Source organism: Oncorhynchus mykiss, chromosome 16 (assembly GCF_057628025.1).
Source record: "Oncorhynchus mykiss isolate SJ-2025 chromosome 16, ASM5762802v1, whole genome shotgun sequence".
Taxonomy (NCBI): domain Eukaryota; kingdom Metazoa; phylum Chordata; class Actinopteri; order Salmoniformes; family Salmonidae; genus Oncorhynchus; species Oncorhynchus mykiss.
Genome location: NC_143037.1, coordinates 45,873,192 through 45,891,364, shown reverse-complemented (window position 1 = coordinate 45,891,364; position 18,173 = coordinate 45,873,192). Strand labels below are relative to the sequence as shown.

General features: G+C 42.2%; 1 long non-coding RNA gene across 1 annotated transcript; it reads left to right on the top strand.

Annotated features, from left to right (window-relative positions):
* Positions 1-4,382: 4,382 nt before the first annotated feature.
* LOC149976904 (uncharacterized) lies at positions 4,383-17,520 on the top strand. The gene is made up of 3 exons (XR_016487288.1): positions 4,383-4,693; positions 13,380-13,491; positions 16,231-17,520. It is a non-coding gene; the product is annotated as an uncharacterized LOC149976904 (long non-coding RNA).
* The last annotated feature ends 653 nt before the right edge of the window (positions 17,521-18,173 follow it).

The window sequence follows — 18,173 nt, the reverse complement described above, 5'->3', positions numbered from 1 at the left end:
GGGGTGTTTGGATACTGTGGGATACTTGAATCAGTTTCACTCATTGGACAGGTCAGAGTCTATGTTTGAAGTTGTTGAGTGTTTTTTGGCAATACACTGTGTTCACAGTAGCGACTGTAATTGAGTACTGGCAGTGTCTGCTGTGGCAGGTGTGAAATTACAAGTTTCCTGAAAAAGTATCTAATCTCTCAATGTTCATCTTAAAGTGCACCAAATCCATTCATTTAGCAGTTGAAAGGATACCCCCGGACCCCCCCCCCCCCGCCCCCCCCACTGGCTTTGGACTGAGCCCCCAATCTTTCCAAATCCTAGAAACTGCCCTGATTGTTTACAAGTTGGAACGATGGAATGTGCGACGTAAAACTACACCTTCATTAGGAATTTTTTTAAAATTATTCATTAGGATTTCTATTTGACTGTAATTTATTTGTATATTGCGTACACTTTCTTGTTCGGAACTTGTAACCCGATTGGGGGCGGTTGTGGCTTCGTGACCGTGATCACAAGAGCAGCTGCTCACCAAGTTGACGGCTCCAACACAGTTCCACCTTCGACACCGCCAAAACATTCTCTATGTGGGTGTCTGCTGTCGCTGCTTAATGATTGATCTGATTGGATCTTGGCCCAAATGTTTGATACTAAGCCAAATCAGGATGTTTTCTTCTGTTGTGACACATTCGTTTTAAAGGTGCATGTGTAGGTTGCTCTATGAAAAGTGAAGCTTTCCGTTAAAGATTCTCAACGGGAATTTCGGAAACACACCAGCTATGATTTCTCTGCATTCGGGAACACATGCTATCATTTCCGTACATTTAGAACACTTAGCTTGTATGCTGAGGGCACAGATATTATACTATGATCTTTGTCCTCCTTGTCCAGCTGAGCAATGAGATGCAGCTGAGCATTATGATGAAGGTGAAGAGTGGAGAGCTGACCATCGAGGATGCCCTGAACCAAGCCTGGAGAGACAACCAAGAGCAGCTAAAGCAAAACCTGGCCACGGAGATATTGTAGGCTGGTACCAGATCTGTTTGTGCTATCTTGCCCAAGGACCTGTAGTATAATACCTCCACAACCTGGTCCCAGATGTGTTTGTGCTATCTTGCCCAAGGACCTGTAGTATAATACCTCCACAACCTGGTCCCAGATCTGTTTGTGCTATCTTGCCCAAGGACCTGTAGTATAATACCTCCACAACCTGGTCCCAGATGTGTTTGTGTCGTCTTGCCAACTCGTGCCAACTCATGTTAGTCATTGGTCTTAAAGTGAGCTTTCACCAACAATGAATTCAGCAGGAGAAATTCTGCCCCCCATTCATTTTCAATGAGGGCACGCAGAGAAATGTGCAGGGGAATGTGGGAAGGTGTGCGGCGAGAATCCTGCTAGCGGAGCGGGAGAAAAAGTTGAGCTCTGCTCTATGCAAATTTAAAGCGAAGGAAAGCATTGGAGCGAAGCGCCGCCTCTGGTCAAAACCCTACGCTAGGAGTTGGCATGACAGCACAAAGAGATCTGGGACCAGGTTAGAGGTAAAAGTATTACACTACCGGGCCTCGAAATCAGCACAGGAAACCATGGCAACAACAAAGCCTGGGTTTAACCTTGGACGGTCTTTGCACACACATAATGAACTTCTTCGACACACGACACGGTACATGTCGCCCATGTTAACCTGTCATTCACTATCAACTTCGAAGGTACGCTGTTCTTCTGATCTGTTTCTGCATCATTGCCATTGGTTTATTGGTCTCCATTGCAGGAACAGCTAGCTTCCCAGTACAACTTCAGTGTTTACAAGCACAACCGCTACAGATGGAAGAAGCGCATTCTTCAGGTGAGTCAGATATAGGGCATCTTGTGACACTGAGTTAAGTGTTATAATAACTGGTGTTACAACGTCTAGAAACAGTCAATCTTGAGTTGCAATAACAGCTCCCACACGATGAAAGCCTGTAGTGTGCTGGTAAAGATACCATGTCATGCATCTGAGTAAAAGCTGTGAAAATCTCAAGAGTGATGTGAATCTCTGTACTGTATGTTTAGATTGACTTCAACACCAAAATGGTGTGCAGCATAGAGAAAGGCATCGTAAAGCGGCAGCTGCCCTTCAATGTGTTAAGAGCTGCGATGACAGAGTTGGGGCCAAGCTCTCCGTCTCTTTCAGAGGAAGACATGACGATGAGCTGGAGGCCACCTCACTGGAGGACAAACACAAGGTAAGAGAGTCATCCCTGCCCCTAAACTCTAACCTGTTATGGAGGTGGACAGCAGCTTGGTTTGTGTAGAGCCATAGCAGATGTGAAAGAGTTCAATCGCTGTCTCTGGTGCTACTTCCCTCGATCAGTTATTAATAGGGTGCCACTCAGCTTCTTGACATAAAGACTGAAGACGTTTGAAGGAATTGTTATTTTCAATTAAGACTCACGATTTTTGATTGACACATGTTGTGTAGATGAGGCAGCTTGTAAACAAGATCGTCTATAGAAACGTCTACATCCATCCAGTAGAGGGCAGTGAAGAGAAGTGTGAACGGCCTCCAGCACCAATGACCCTCACTGAGGGCCTGTTGTTCCTGCAAAGAGGATGCTTGGCATCGTTTAAATAGGTGAAGTATGTGTGTGATCTGTACTACTCTACTATTACTAGTACTGCTACTACACCACTGCTGCTACTGCTACTACTAGTACTGTACTATGACTACTGCACAATGCTTTTACAAAGTTTGGAAGAGTCCTACATATACTATGAATCATTTACTATCTACATCATGATGTTATTTACACTTGTGTTCTTAGGTACGAGGCTCGCCTTCACCCTGGCCAGCTGACCCTGCTCCCCATCAGCTGACGGGCAGTAGATGGGGAGCAGTCCTTGCCATTTGTCATTCATTTCTCAGACGGAACAGCTTAGAGAAGCAGCACAGGTGTGACACCTTCACTCTGCTGACACACAAGAATGAGTACCAGTGAGTGACCATGAAAAACCCATTCAGAGGCAGGGGTTTGGGACAGTTTTTTAATTTTTTTTTTTAGGCAAAGACAGTTTCTCAGGAAATTGTTTCTATTTTTGCAGTCGTTTTGTAAATGAGGCCTTTCCCAATGTCGGTCCATCTACATATTTAAATGAAATTCAGCAGTGATGTAACTTTGTAACAAACTCTATTCTGACAAAGGATTCTTTCTGAAGAGTTGAGCATTGCTGCTGCTGTCTGACTTTTCTTATGACTGCATGCCTTGTATACCCTCTTTAAAACACTCCTATTTGACAACATACAATGTCATACATCTAGATGGGAAATGTTTGCCCAGTGATAGTCATTGTTTGCTCACACAGCCAAAAGAGGAAGTTAAGACAAGTCATACTGACGTATTGCAGGTTTCTGGGTACCTGTGAGAGACCATTCTAAGAGCACAGAAGCCATCCAGAGAGCGAGGGATGCCTGGGTCCAGGCCATAGATAAGCTCTGCCTGGACTGGAAACGAAAGTCTCAGTCTGAGCACATCTATGAGGATCCTAGGCTTATAGATCTAAGAATCTATGATAATATCAAATACATTATAGAGGAGAGCAAATCCACAGGCAGAGAAGGCTTCAGCGTATCAGATCCGGTGTTGGGTGCAGCAGATCAGCTATCAGGGGGAGGGAAGGTGCCAAGAATTCATACGACCTCTCCAGCAAAACCTGTCCCGAAATCTCGCAGCCCTGTAAAAGTCATCCGTGAATGTCCCTGTCCCTGGTTCTGTAGTTGTCCCTGGTCATGTGCCTGTCCCTGGTCCTGCCCCTGTCTCTGTTCCCACCACCCTTGTGATCCCAGCACCCTCCTCCATCCCTATGCCTCCTCCATTGACCTTAAATGAACCCAGTACAAAACCCTTAACAGAGCAAACCAGGGCTTTTCATATGGAGGAAGTTGGTTCAGATAAGGTACTACTACGGATGTGTTTGTTTATCCCTATTTATTACACTTCATTTGTAAGCATGTAATATAGTCATGCAAATTGACAATGTTATATGATATTGCATTATGCTATATTTAAGCAATAATGCACGAGTGGTGTGGTATATGGTCTATATACTATGGCTTCTTAGGCAGGACGCAGCCCTTAGCCGTGGTATATTGGCCATATACTACAAACCCCCAAGGTGCCTTAATGCTATTATAAACTGGTTATCAACGTAATTAGAGCAGTAAAAATACATGTTTTGTCATACCAGTGGTATACGGTTTGATATACCACCGCTGTCAGCCAATCAGCATTCAGGGCTCGAACCACCCAGTTTATAATATGGTGTATTACCTCATATTACACTACACTAGAGTCTGATTCGTTAGAAGTTTTTGTCATGCTCATCAGATAGTTTGCAATGATAAATAAGGAAGTACCTATTTTCCACATCATCATTTCCTTAAACACTATAGGAAATTATTCGCTGCAGTGTCTGTCAGTGTCTTGTGCTTTCCCAGAGCATTGCATTTCATAGAGAATACAGCTTGTCTCAGTGCCGATTATGATTGGTCTCTCTCAGCAGATGGAGAAATCATTCTGGACACGGGGAAATGCTGGGAAGATTGAAATGGACACGTCACGCTTGTACGAGCAATTTGCAGTTAAAGATTGGGGAACATTTGGTGGGATCACCGAGCACAGCAATAACTTCCACATCATGCTCAACACGAAGGTGGCACACAACTTTAGTAAGTAGCTCCTCAATTACTTGAGGTGAGGCGATGGACCAACTATATGCTCTTCATTTGGCAAGTTATATATCAGACCCATCAACAGATTTCTTTGAAACTGCTTTGAGTTTTAGAAGAAGTAACACCTTTTGAAACCACCAGATGGTAGTACTTAACAGGAAAGTCAAAGAGCTTTACATTGGCTGTAATGACTCACTCCATCTGATCTCTATATCACATGTATTTGCTTGTGAAAAGCTGCTAAACATTTCGTACAGTAGCTACATAACAAGACGCAAGATAGAAACAACAGCAAAGCCTCATTAGGTAAGTATCAGAATAGAAATAGGCTTCGACCCAGACGTGCAATATGCATAATGACAGTCATTTATTTAATCTTTCAGCTTTCTCTAAAATATTCATTTATTCTGGGGAAATACCTGAATGGGTTAATGCTTCATCACTATTAACCCTCCTTATAGGCTAATGTTGCTAGCTACAGTGTAGATACAGAGATGGGTTTTCCTTCAGTGTGTGTCTACAGGGGGCAGTCTCAGTCTATCAGAGCTTCGGTAAAGCTACAATCTTTTTTTCTTCTTAATTTAATGGCTTTGACTGTTCAGCAGGGCATCTATGACTTGGCGACCTGAGACCAATGGAGAAAGTGTGTGTGTGTGTGTGAGTGTGAGATCGAGGTAGAAAGATTTCAGAGTTCTCTTCTCGCAACGCTTCAAAGTGGCACAGAAAGCGTGACGTGATCCACAAGTGGTGCAGCATAAAGTTTTTTTTAAAACTACATCACTACAAGTGTGCAGGCTGGCAACACAATTAGAGTACGCATGGCCATGAAATATGGAGCCCCCGTGCGACAGTCGCTAAGAGTGTCTGTCATAGGAATAGACAGGATAGGATAAACTCCAAGTGTGCTTCTCTCCTCTGTGCCCTAGAAAGTTGTGCTCTGACAGGGCCCTGTGCTTGGTAACTATAACGCCTGCGGGCAACTCCAGGCGATGCGGTTCTCTGGCGCTCATGAGGAATAAGGGGGTTGAGGAACACACACACGCACACACACACAGATTATGATTGTTTTAGATGAGCTCTGCATGTTTATCAGTAGGATCTTTGCTGACTAGCTGTTGTCTATTATTTTCTTGTTGCATAGGGACAGTATGCATGACAGGATTTGCTCTGTTTATCCAAGGAGCTGTAGCTAATACTGTCTCTAGATACGTTCAGTACATCTTCTATTAGTGCCTTGTAAGTTACAATCAATAATTTAAAACAAAAAGTCATGGTTCTTACGGTAAAACAGTTATGTACTGTATTTTCAATCATAACACTCTTCTCCATAATGACAAAGCACTATGCATATCAAATAGAATTGTATTAGTCACATGTGCTAAATACAACAGGTGTAGACCTCACAGTGAAATTCTTACTCACGAGCCCCTAACCAACAATGCAGTTTGAAAAAAATATGGATAAAAGTAACAAGTAATTAAAGAGCAGCAGTAAATAACAATAGCTAGACTATATACAGGGGCGTACCAATACAGAGTCAATTAGTTGAGGTAGTATGTACATGTAGGTAGACGTATTAAAGTGACTATGCATAGATGATAACAGCAGAGAGTAGCAGCGGTGTAAAGGGGGGGGGGGGGGGGGGGTCAATGCAAATAGTCTGGGTAGCCATTTGGTTCAGGAGTCTAATGGTTTGGGGTAGAAGCTCCTAAGAAGACATTTGGACCTAGACTTGACGCTCCGGTACCGCTTGCCGTGCGATAGCAGAGAGAACAGTCTATGACTAGGGTGGCTGGAGTCCTTGACAATTTTTAGGGCCTTCCTCTGTCATCGCCTGGTATAGAGGTCCTGGATGGCAGGAAGCTTGACCCCAGTGATGTACTGGGCCGTTCGCACTAACCTCTGTAGTGCCTTGCGGTAGGAGGCCGAGCAGTAGCCATACCAGGCAGTGACGCAACCAGTCAGGATGCTCTCGATGGTGCAGCTGTAGAACGTTTTGAGGATCTGAGGACCCATGCCAAATATTTTCAGTAGCATCCTATATACAAACGTATGTGGACACCCCTTCAAAATAGTGGATTCGGCTTTTTCAGACACACCTATTGCTGACAGGTGTATAAAATCAAGCACATAACTTGAATGGCCTTACTGAAGAGCTCAGTGACTTTCGATGTGGCTCTGTCATAGGATGCCACCTCTCCAACAAGTCAGTTCGAGAAATTTCTGCCCTGCCTTGCTATTCGCCATATCTTTCAAACTGTGCTCTTTCAAAAAAAATCTTAACCTATATACGTTTTACCATCACAGTATGTTTTACATGAGTTCTCTTGTTGTTATTAGTACCAACCTTCAGCTCTCTTTAACCCCTCCCATCTATCTCTTAACACCATCCGTATTGGATTTCAATTTGCCATATATTTTTCAACAGTGCTGTGATGTTTCACAAAGGTTCTGAACCTTTCTATTCCCATTGTTTCTACAGATTGTAAATTGAAAATACGTTTTGTTTGCTAAAAGTATTATGTTAATGATCGATTGACTATAACTTTTCAGATCCCCCAGTAGTGCTATCTGCAGCGTTAGCACCAGGTAAATATTGCAACTACTGCTAATTTACAGTTACGTCAAAACAGTGAAGCCAGAATAACAGCAAAGTAACTGCATTTGCATTTGTTTAAGCTGTTTTCTAGTGGCATTTATTTGGATACATTCATAAGAATGAGCTAATGATGCACGATTTCACCTGGAATATAAAATATGAGCTCTTGTCAAGACACTGTTGTTCAGAGTAGCTAGCCAACAACACAGCTAACACAATCACTTCAAATTGAAGCTGGAAAGTCTGCAAACTAGCTGCATTTCATTTCGTTTTACCTGTTTTCTATTGACATTTCTTTGTATACAGTGGGGAGAACAAGTATTTGATAGACTGCCGATTTTGCAGGTTTTCCTACTTACAAAGCGTGTAGAGGTCTGTAATTTGTATCATAGGTACACTACTTAAAAATCACATTGTATGATTTTTAAGTAATTAATTTGCATTTTATTGCATGACATAAGTATTTGATACATCAGAAAAGCAGAACTTAATATTTGGTACAGAAACCTTTGTTTGCAATTACAGAGATCATACGTTTCCTGTAGTTCTTGACCAGGTTTGCACACACTGCAGCAGGGATTTTGGCCCACTCCTCCATAGAGACCTTCTCCAGATCCTTCAGGTTACAGGGCTGTCGCTGGGCAATATGGGCTTTCAGCTCACTCCAAATATTATCTATTGGGTTCAGGTCTGGAGACTAGCTAGGCTACTCCAGGACCTAGAGATGCTTCTTACGGAGCCACTCCTTAGTTGCCCTGGCTGTGTGTTTCGGGCCGTTGTCATGCTGGTAGACCCAGCCATAACCCATCTTCAATGCTCTTACTGAGGGAAGGAGGTTGTTGGCCAAGATCTCGCGATACATGGCCCCATCCATCCTCCCCTCAATACGGTGCAGTCGTCCTGTCCCCTTTGCAGAAAAGCATCCCCAAAGAATGATGATTCCACCTCCATGCTTCACGGTTGGGATGTTCTTGGGGTTGTACTCCTCCTTCTTCTTCCAAACACAGAGTGTGGAGTTTAGACCAAAAAGCTATATTTCTGTCTCATCAGACCACATGACCTTCTCCCATTCCTCCTCTGGATCATCCAGATGGTCATTGGCAAACTTCAGACGGGCCTGGTCATGCGCTGGCTTGAGCAGGGGGACCTTGCGTGCGCTGCAGGATTTTAATCCATGATGGCGTAGTGTGTTACTAATGGTATTCTTTGAGACTGTGGTCCCAGCTCTCTTCAGGTCATTGACCAGGTCCTGCCGTGTAGTTCTGGGCTGATCCCTCACCTTCCTCATGATCATTGATGCTCCACGAGGTGAGATCTTGCATGGAGCCCCAGACCGAGGGCCATTGACCGTCATCTTGAACTTCTTCCATTTTCTAATAATTGGGCCAACAGTTGTTGCCTTCTCACCAAGCTGCTTGCCTATTGTTCTGTAGCCCATCCCAGCCTTGTGCCGGTCTACAATTTGACCCTGATGACCTTACACAGCTCTCTGGTCTTGGCCATTATGGAGAGGTTGGAGTCTGTTTGATTGAGTGTGTGGACAGGTGTCTTTTATACAGGTAACGAGTTCAAACAGGTGCAGTTAATACAGGTAATGAGTGGAGAACAGGAGGGCTTCTTAAAGAAAAACAAACAGGTCTGTGAGAGCTGGAATTCTTACTGGTTGGTAGGTGATCAAATACTTATGTCATGCAATAAAATGCTAATTAATTACTTAAAAATCATACAATGTGATTTTCTGGATTTTTGTTTTAGATTCCGTCTCTCACAGCTGAAATTACAGACCTCTACATGCTTTGTAAGTAGGAAAACCTGCAAAATCGGCAGTGTATCAAATACTTGTTCTCCCCACTGTATGTCCATAAAAATTATGCTGATTCATGATTTCGACTGGCTGAGAATAGCTGACTACATGTCTGTCTCGTCCCGACTCCAGACCACTACACAGGAATTACTATGGGACAGCTGGAGAATATAAATATTGAAACAATGTTGCAAATGTCAGAGACTGACCGCAAGTTTTATACGGTCTCTGTCTCTGCTATTGAAAACCAATTTCTAGTCTAAAATAAATGTCTAGATGCTTTTTACAGTGGAGATCGAGGTTATAAATTGTCTGGCTGGGCTGATGAGACAGTGGATTGCGCAGTGAGATGGAACAGAGTAAATAGGCATTTCAACATCACAGCTTTAGCCAGTGGTAACTTGTGGAATAGACACTGGCTGGAATGCAATTTTAACCAATCAGCATCCAGGATTAGACCCACACGTTGTGTAAGTAGCAAATAACCACTGCTCAGGGCATGACCCGCTCTGTTTCCAGCTATAACAGATGAAACGCACTGTGTTGGACTAAATTTATTAGAAAAATATGTCCCTATCAAAGCAACTTTGAGTGAAGCACATTTTATACAGCTAGTTAGCTTCCTTAAGTAGCAAGCAGATTATGTTTTTGGATTTAGCTTTAGCCAGTTGGGTATGCTAGATCCTTTTATCTGTTTTATAGTTTATAAGGCTGCGAAGATCAGTTCTCGAAAACAAGCAAAAGAGACTAGCTATCCTCATAAGATTATTCCATTAGATGTTTTACACAGAGAGAGCAACATCACCAAAGTCTCATATTCAAACACATCTCTCAGTTTTAAGAAGAAAAATTAGATTGTGCACTGTGTAGTGCCATCCCAGAGCTTGCCCTTCTTGTACTTTAAAATATGTGCTTAATTAATACGGTGATTGATTCGACACGAGAGCTCCCTAGCATGCTCTTATGTAAGTGCGTCTAATCAAGGTTGTGTTGAGAGCATTAATCTAGTTTGTCTAATTGATGACTGAAGATGTGTCCCAAATGGTACCCTGTTCCCTACAGCTCTATGGGCCCTGGCTAAAAGTAGTGCACTATGAAGTGATTAGGATGCCATTCGGGACGCACACCGAGGAATGACTGGATTTGTAATTCACAAAACACCTGTGGCTCACTTCGCCCCCAGTGGGACACTCTTTACATTTCCATATCCTAATTTGTCAGGATTAAAAAACCCTGTTTGGCGAAGAGCCAATAAACAAGCTAAATTCTCTGTTTCTAAAACTTTCTGCTAAGGCTAAAGCCTCAATCACACCTACATCCTCATTGCGCATAATGGTACTCGGCATCACTTGGATATGTACGCTACCATTTCTGTCAAGCCGTCTACACATACAATTTGATGCATACGTTCGATAAATCCAACGTATACACCACACAGAAAGTACTGCACCTGCCTCTGCAACGCAGTGCTGGGAGGCAAATGCAGCGTTCCAATGGAAATTAATGTACGTATGGTGTACCAAAACACAATGACGCTGTAGGTGTGATCGAGGCATAAGGTTAGGCAGGAACATAAACTCAGCAACAAAAAAAACATCCCTTTTTCAGGACCCTGTCTTTCAAAGATAATTCGTAAAAATCCAAATAACTTCACAGATCTTCATTGTAAACACTGTTTACCATGCTTGTTCAATGAACCATAAACAATGAATGAACATGCACCTGTGGAACGGTCGTTAAGACACTAACAGCATACAGACAGTAGGCAATTAAGGTCACAGTTATGAAAACTTAGGCCACAAAAGAGGCCGTTTGACTCTGAAAATATGACTCTGAAAAACACCAAAAGAAAGATGCCCAGGGTACTTGCTCATCTGCATGAACGTGCCTTAGGCATGCTGCAAGGAAGCATGAGGATTGCAGATGTGGCCAGGGCAATAAATTGCAATGTCCGTACTGTTAGACACATAAGACAGCGCTACAGGGAGACAGGACGGACAGCTGATTGTCCTCGCAGTGGCAGACCACGTGTAACAACACCTGCACAGGATCAGTATATCCAAACATCACACCTGTGGGACAGGTACAGGATGGCAACAACAACTGACCGAGTTACACCAGGAACGACTGTCCGCAGTAGGCTGAGAGAGGCTGGACTGAGGGCTTGTAGGCCTGTTGTAAGGCAGGTGCTCACCAGACATCACCGGCAACAACATCTCCTATGGGCACAAACCCATGGTCGGGGGCGGTGTCTCACAGCATCATCAGACTGAGCTTGTTGTCATTGAAGGAAATCTCAACGCTGTGCGTTACAGGGACGACATCCTCCTCCCTCATGTGGTACCCTTCCTGCCGGCTCATCCTGACATGACCCTCCAGCATGTCAATGCCACAAGCCAAACTGCTCGTTCTGTGTGTGATTTCCTGCAAGACAGGAATGTCAGTGTTCTGCCATGGCCAGCGAAGAGCCCGGATCTCAATCCCATTGAGTACATCTGGGACCTGTTGGATCGGAGGGTGAGGGCTAGGGCCATTCCCCCCCAGAAATGTCCGGGAACTTGCAGGTGCCTTGGTGGACGAGTGGAGTAACATCTCACAGCAAGAACTGGCAAATCTGGTGCAGTCCATGAGGAGGAGATGCACTGCAGTACTTAATGCGGTGTGGTCACACCAGATAGTGACTGTTACTTTTGATATTGACCTCCCCCTTTGTTCAGGGACACATTATTCCATGTCTGTGGAACTTGTTCAGTTTGTCTGTTGAATCTTATGTTCATACAAATATTTACACATGTTGAGTTTGCTGAAAATAAACGCAGTTGACAGTGAGAGGACCTTTTCTTTTTTTGCTTAGTTTAGCAACATCAGGTCATGACTTTAAAGCGTAATCTTTTATAGAACATCACCACTCTTAAACACAATGCTGTAAGTGTAGTAATCATAAAATACAGTTGAATGGTCTATTCATATAATTCAAATGTCTTTATTTGTTTGGCATGTTCAATGGAATAACGATTTTAAAACTCTTGACGCGTTTCGGATGCGTGGCCTTCGTCAAGGCCGAAACGCGCCAGAGAATCTTTCTTCCATTGAACATACCAAACAAATAGAGACATTTTAATTAATCATATGAAGAGTGCCTTGGTCCTCCTTTTATTTTTTTTAATGAATTTACCCCTTTTACCAAAGAGCACCTTCTGTCTACAAAGACCTACTATTGTGTACCTTAGCAGGGCTTCCCTCCCATCTTTCTCTTCAACGCTGTATTTTGTCGTTTCAAATGTGATGTAAAAGCCTAGACCCAAAACCCTCCGGGGAGGAATCATGTGTTATTTTGTGAAGGATTCATAAGTCCATGAGCTGTAAGTGCTGTACTTTTTTTTAATGTAACAGTCGATTATCCTTTGTCATTACTGGATGTGACACATTTTGTCATGTTTAATTGTGACACAGACACTGACGTTTGAATAGAAAATAACTTCAGTCTTGATGTTACAAGACTTGACATGTCAGTCCTGTCACATTTACAGCCAAAGCAAATCGGTACATCAAGGGTCGTGACAGACTAACCACTATACTTGTACTTTTCAACATTTACTCAACATGTTCCAGTTTCGTATTCAACGTTTCATCCAAGGTGACATATTTAGGTGGGAAGAAAGGAAGGTAATGGAATGTGTTTGTTGTGGGTTATTTAGAACGGCCTTGTGATGTACAGTATGAAATACATATTATTCATCCTTACAGTTGAGACCTCTCACGTAAAGAAGCGGAGTGCCGTGAGGACCCCCGCACAACCCTGTCAGATTGGTGCTTTTTAATTCCTCCGCTGACGGTCGACCTATCAAATTAAGATGAGGAGAATAGCATAGAATAGCATAGAAGCGTGCTGCCACATTACTTCTCAAACCCTCACCTTGAACTGGGTGTCACTCAATCAGTGCACGAATCCATCCCTGACTGCAGCATGTCACAACAATTCCATCCCATATGCTGTTTTTAGCATGTTCGTGTACTATTAATGAATTGTTTTCCTCCCAGGTAAAACAAAAAATGTTCATTAGTTCAGATTTGATAGAATGCAAATTAGTGCACAACCCAAAGGCACTTGAGAGCTGATAATTAATTCAAGCACCTTTTGTCTTCAAAATGCTTTTTTTTGTTGTAGTTATTTCATTCCAAGTTTCAGGTAAAGTCAGAAAATCCATAAATTTCTGACTGTCAAGAGAAAAGCTTTAATTTGTCATTGTTGATTTTGTTTATTTTTATTGCTCCCCCAGATATCTTCCTCAAAAGTTTCCCTGTGCAGCCAGGAGAAATGAAAGACAAACTGTTCTTGGTTAATGAGGTTGAGGGAGGCTTCTCTGATGAACAGATCACTTCCCCGAGGAGGTAAGGGATTACGTCAGAAAAACACATCCATGTTGCAGATTCATCTCAAATTTGGATACAACCGAATTTGGATTCCCCCACTGAGGGGGGGAAAAAAATGATTCAGACTTGATGCAGGGATTTATCAAGTCCAATGCAGGGCAGTAAGTAAAACATTTTGCATGGTAGCCTACATGCACAAGCCCAGTAAGGGGTGTAGTTGATAAAACATTAGGTTGTGTAACATCACGTGTTACAAGTGCAGGGTAAATAAAGGGAACATACATGTACATACAGCAAATGAACCCTAGTGAGACATGGCAAGTGAAGTTAGTGCCAGAACCTTTTACCAGAGCAGACTACTAATGAAATTTTCATTGGCGAGGTATTTAAGGAGATGGGCACTATTGAGTTTCTCTCAGCTGTTATTCTGCTGGGAAAAATGCTTGTGTCGTGGGTCTCGGTCTTACGTCCCACCAGTTTACTCACTCAGTGCTTTCTTTTGTGAGAAGCTGATCTAATGTACTGCATAGAGGATTATATTTATTCTATGAAAACGTAATATCAATTTTAATGTGGCATCACGTGGGCCTCAGGAATACAATCTCTGACAGAAACCACTCCCAACAGGGCCTGCAGTATTAATGATCTGCGGTTATAGTTGTATAGATCTACTTCAACGACACAACCCTAGGCTCATGAAAAAGTACATCTTTGGTTTGGAATGGAAACGCACTCAAATGACAAAAGCGAGGAGTAGAGAGTCCATTTTGGAAGATTCCCATGCTTGGATCTGGGTTCATACTCGGTTCAAGTGAATGAATGGATGGCTGTGGCCTGGCATCAGCGGTCCTGCTGCTTTATAGGAGCTGACAGAGGCCATCTGAGCTACTTGGCTTTTAATCACTCCCCTTTCTCCAGGCCACCGGAAATCAGCTTAGCATATGGCTCTCAGACAAAGCCAGAGAGAGGGGCATTGCATAGCATGATCTTAAATGACACCCTGGCTTATTTTGTATGAAGCAGACTGTGTCTTGTGAAAAAGTGTTTGTTGTATTTCACTTAATTTGTGCATTGTAAGTAAAAAAAGTGACTAATTTTATTCAATTGCCAAAGCCTCACTGCCTTTCTGACTATGTATCACCGCTATACTGACTGAGGCATTATATTTTGCATAATTATTAGTTGATGTTGAAGAGGAAGGAAATACCACACTATAGATATCAGACTGTTCCGGACTGAATCAAAGCAGACCTAGTCAACCCTGACATTGCTTATTGACTTATGACACAATCAAGTGGGACCTCTCTTATGACATGAACGGGATTTATGTGTTAACAAAGAACTCCCACAGTGAAATGTTCCATTTATAGATATCTACCTACGATGTGGAAATGTATAAATCCTATAAGGGGTCTGTGTCAGATCTGCATGTTGTTGACCAGTACATGATGGAGGTAAGTGCCTTCGCATGCCATGCTTTCCATGACTCGTGCTTTAATATACCTACTTATCACCGGCATCCTGGAAAAAACCTTAATGTTGGCTAATTTAGATTTTGTTAACATAAATTGAAAGAAGCTTTTACCGTTCATGTGCTGTGCATGCTTCATGAGTCGAGGACCAATTAAAATCATTCAAAACACCCTGTGAATGTTTATGAGGGGATGTGATGCATCTACAAAATAAACCATATTTAACATTTCCCGGGAAAGTTGAAGGTTTTTCCAGGACGTTGATGTTATGTCATTTCGGCATCTACAATTTGCATGGTAACAATATGCACTTTCCTCTGACTCTCCTTGTCCTGATGGATTGCTGCTGTGTCCTCAGTAACCTTTATCCTCCTCTCACAACATACTATATGATGAGGGTTCTCACCTTTAGATACAGTGTGAAAGTATCCCATGCGGTTGATGATGGGCAGAAGAGATGACAGGTGCTTCAGGGAGCAGGATCAGCCAGCCATGTCCTTCTGGAGGTCTGACACCACGCATAGGGATATGTTAGGAGGCATTGTGACAGTAACACCTCCAACGGTGAAACAACTTAGAATTACATTATGTGGATACCCTAGGCTCTATGGGAATGATGGGTAGTGGTGAGTCCCATTGCCGTCCTTAGGATAACCCAAATGCTAATAGTTAATCTTTCAAAATACACAGTTAAACTCTTTTGTAAACATTTTGGAAGTATAGATCAGATTTTAGACAGCCAGACAGCCTTTTAGACATCGAGCCTTGAAAAATATAATTCCTGATATATAGCTACATTTAGTCTGCCCTAAAACAGTAGATGAACGCCCAACCCTAGTATATTTCACACATCCCCCATCAGACCAAGGCCCTTTGGCTTCTGAAGCCTGACGCACTTGAGTATGAGCTAGACGGTCGGCGTGACAACCCAGATGATTTATTAGAGGTTAGCAACTAAACCAAAGGTCGACAAGGCAGATCAGCCAATCATTTCAAAGTGTCAAGCATTCAGCTTCTCTGCTGAATCAGACTGAAGACGAGACGTCCCACAGCATTCTCACTAGCAGCCCAGGGGATCTTAGCTCTTAGATATAGCTGCTCTCCATGTCAAAGAAGACTTGAGGAGAGTATGTAAATAGGATGTGGGATATTGTGTGTGTGTGTGCGCTTGTTCCTGTGCGTTTTTGTGTGTTTTGTGCGCGCATGCGTGCGTGTCTGTGGTATGTGTGTGTACATTATGTGACTGTAATTTACTCATACTGTATAACTGTTTCCCCGATTACAGATGTGTAATATTCCTTACCTGAGCACCAGACTGGATCTGCTGATGAAGACCAGGCAAATCCAACACAACACATCACTGAGTACTACTCTTCATATTTTCAAGCATGGTGGTGTCTGCATTATGTTATGGGTATGCTGGTCTCCGGCAAGACCTAGGGAGTTATTTGGGATAAAAAATAAATGCATAGAGCTAAGCACAGGCAAAATCCTAAAATAAATCCTGGTTCAGTCTGCTTTCCAACGTAACTGGGAGACAAATTCACCTTTCAGCAGGACAATAATCTAAAAAAACAAGGCCAAATATACACTGGAGTTGCTTACCAAGACGGCATTGAAAGTTCCTGAGTGGCTGAGTTACTCAGATGTATGAATACTTATGTACATTAAATATTTCTGTATTTCATTTTCATGATAATTACAGTATCTAATCAAGATATATTCATGAAATCATATAATTTTTCTTCTACTTTGGCATTACAAGGTATTGTGTGTGGATCGTTCACAGAAAGGACTATTAAATCAATTTTAATTCATCTTTGTAACATGACAACATTTGTAAAAAGTCAAGGGGTGTGAATACTTTTTGAATGCACTGTAAAAATGATTGGACGGGTGCACAAGATATTATCAGTACAATGTATTACATGGTATATATCATGTTGGTATTTCAAAGATCTCCTGAAAGTTGACCTTTCCCCCACACATCATCACTCTCCCAACTTTCAACTGCAATTATCTTCTTTGTTGATAATTTCCTCTGAAATTATCATGCCTTAACTTCACTGAATTGTGTTTCATCAAGAAGTTGCTTTGTATGACATTTTATTTCAGCAATGCAGCCTGAATAGGTCAAAGGCGCAATATATACTAAAAATATATATACTAAAAAAAGTATATAAAATAAGAATATAAATCAATTCTCTATGAAATTGTCATCTTAATACATGTTTTAATGAAAAGGATGTAAGACATACACAAAGGCTTTCCCCCATTTCAAAGTACCTCTTTAGTTTAAGTATTTTTTTGTTCCATTAATTTGTTGCTGGATGGTTCAATTCCACTGAAAGAATGTCCTGAGAGACACTTTTACATGCCTCTCTACATTTGTGAAAAGCAAAGTATTTTCTATTGGCTTAATGAAACAAGTAAATGCTCCACCTCACACCCTAATAAATTAAATATCTCAAGACATTTCAAAACTTTAATGACGTCTCCAAATAGTGTTTGAAAACTTGTTTCACCCCTCTACCATTCAAAAATACTGTAATAAATTATGTTTCTGAAGTTACAATTCATAGACCTTAGCACATGGTTAACACTTATAAAATGGTGTCTGTACGGCATACTGTGTTTACTGTATACTGCATGAAGGTTCCATATAATACTGTGAGACACCAACACCTGCTTGTGCCCTGTTTTGTTTGTTGGTGGAATCTTGGTTAGTTGTCACATTGTATGCTTGACCTCTACTGTAGGTCTGTTCTGTACCTCTGAACAAATAGGACAATGAATAGGCTCTCATGAGCCCAGTAGTTTTGTCATTGTCTGTCCGACTACTCTTTACACAGTTCAACTTAAATTTCATTATTGGATTTGTCTCTCTCCTCTTCTCTTCCCCTTCACGCTTTCTCTTACTCATATTATAGTTGAAAACTATTGGAGGGAAATGGGCTTATTGTTGTAGGGTGCATATGAGTTTGGTGCCCAGATGTTCGTGTCCTGAAAGGTGGGAGGCAGGTAATCCCTCAGATGAAGCATCTCAGAGCTGAACACAATGTGTCCACAAACAAGGAGAGGCCTGGGTTCTTCTTCTCTGAACAGTTTAAGTCCTTGGGATTCTGTGACATGACAGACTTTTTAAGCCTATAACATTGAGGATTTGGCTGCCATCTGACTGGCAGGGCACTTGGATGGAAAATAGAGAACTCACAGCCCAGGGAGGGA